Consider the following 2,064-nt stretch of genomic DNA (forward strand, 5'->3'; position numbering starts at 1 on the left):
GGTGATACTAACTTTGATCTTTTGGTTAATCTGATATTGGCCAGGTTTCTCTACTTGTTATTATTTTTCCTTTTGTAGTAAGTAATTTGTAGGGAGACACTTTGAGACTCAATATATACCAGTCCCCTTCAAACTTAAATTCACAAAGAATTTTAACATTCATTCTCTGATAATTTTGCCTGAATCAGTTATTACTAAGGTGGTAATAATTCAGATATTTAATTGGATTTAGACATTTAACTGCACAAGCTCAGTACTGTGGAAGGGCGCCTGTTACAGCTGTTGGATTCCTTAGCATTAGAAAGTGTTTTGTATTGAATTGGAATTTGTCTCCTGAGACATCTATACTTTGTTTCAAGTTCTGTGCTTTGTACTACATGAGATGAGCCTGCTTCTCTCTTTCTCTAACAGCCCTTTAAAATGTGTTCCTTTTTGTCTTTTCTCTAGATTAGTTGCTACAATTTCATATGGTCATTTCTTACAAGAGATGGCTTTCCTGAATTTATAATCACCCTGTTGTTTTCCTGATAATACTCATTCATCAGCGTCACACTTAACATATGGTACCTAAATCTGGATACTGTTAATAATTCCAGGTATAGTTTTATCTGTCAGTACAGTGGGTCGCTATTTGCCTGTAATCCAGCTTGATGCTTGAGAGCACCAGACTTCGGAGAAAAATAGATCTGGCTTCAAGTCCTAGCTCTGCTGCTTACTAACTCTGTGATCTTGAACAGGTTCCTAACACCTCCACACCTTGGTTTTATAATCTGTAGAGTTGGTATTAATAAAAATAATACCTGCCTTTAGGGTGGAATGAGGATTAAGTGTGCATGTAGAACTCTCAGGATGGTGTCTGTTATGTCATAAATACTCATTAAATGTTAATTATCATTATGCAGGAAACATGCTTATGTTTTACAGCCCAAGATTGGTACATTTTGTGTTTAGCTATTGTGTTGTGGTAAAAATCCAAAAATGATAATAAGTTCTACTAAAGCAAAGTTAGACTCTTGGAAAAATATTTTAACTGTGTGAAGGATATTTTATCAAGTTACAACTCTTCAAAGATTTTGAATTATTTTTTAAATCTTTTTTTCTTTCTGTTGCCCGGGCTAGTGTGCAATGGTGTCATCATAGCTCACTGCAACCTCAAACTCCTGGGCTCAAGCAATCCTCCTTCCTGTCTCTGGAGTAGCTGGAGTGCACGCCACCACTCCTAGCTAATTTTTAAAAATTTTTTGTAGAGATAGAGTCTCACTGTACTGCCAAGGCTGGTCTTGAACTCTTAGCCTCAAGTGATCCTCCCGGCTCAGCCTCCTCAGTGCTGGGATTACAGGTGTGAGTCACTTCCCCTGGTCCATTTGAGTCATTTTGAATAAACCCTAAAACATTAAGTCAGCCAGGCATGGTCTTTACAAAAAATAAAAAAAAAAATTAGCTGGGCAAGGTGGCGCACACCTATAGTCCCAGCTACTCAGGAGGCTGCAGAATTGCTCAAGCCCAGGAGTTTGAGGGTACAGTGAGCTATGACTGTACCGTTGTACTCCAGCCTGGGCAACAGAGAGAGCCTGTCTCTACAAAAAAAAAAAAAAATTGTCTCTTACAGCATAGCAAAAGTGCAGTATTTCAGCATTAACTAATACTTTTAAAATTAGTCCATGAAATTGGAATGTTTGGATGCTATTTCTCATGGTTTTTTAAAATCATGTTGCTAATATAAACAGTGCATTTATTATGTTCATGAAATCTTAAGGCTTTTTCTAAAATTTACTATAGAAATTGAGGCCAGTGTACATATAGGGGAAAAGTAGTTATCTTAGTATTCTAGGACATTTTGACTGAAGTGTGCATATTTTGATTGAAATTTACTTTTAATTATAGAGGAAAATGCATGTGAAAAAGAAAACCATTGAAACACCTAAGCCTAAAATCTGCCTCTGTGTGTGGCTTCCTGATGCTATTATGCATTAAAGTTTATACATAATAATGGTGTTAGATTATTATTTATAACTTAGATTGGATAAGGATATGAACAACAAATTTATTAAGAGTAATATGTGT

At 35.9% G+C, this 2,064-nt stretch overlaps 1 protein-coding gene across 2 annotated transcripts in view; it reads left to right on the top strand.

Annotated features, from left to right (window-relative positions):
• ZFAND6 (zinc finger, AN1-type domain 6) overlaps nucleotides 1-2,064 on the top strand; it is a 35,124-nt gene that overhangs the window by 676 nt on the left and 32,384 nt on the right. The window lies entirely within an intron of this gene.

Source organism: Propithecus coquereli, unplaced genomic scaffold (genome assembly GCF_000956105.1).
Source record: "Propithecus coquereli isolate 6110/MARCELLA unplaced genomic scaffold, Pcoq_1.0 Scaffold655, whole genome shotgun sequence".
Lineage (NCBI taxonomy): Eukaryota > Metazoa > Chordata > Mammalia > Primates > Indriidae > Propithecus > Propithecus coquereli.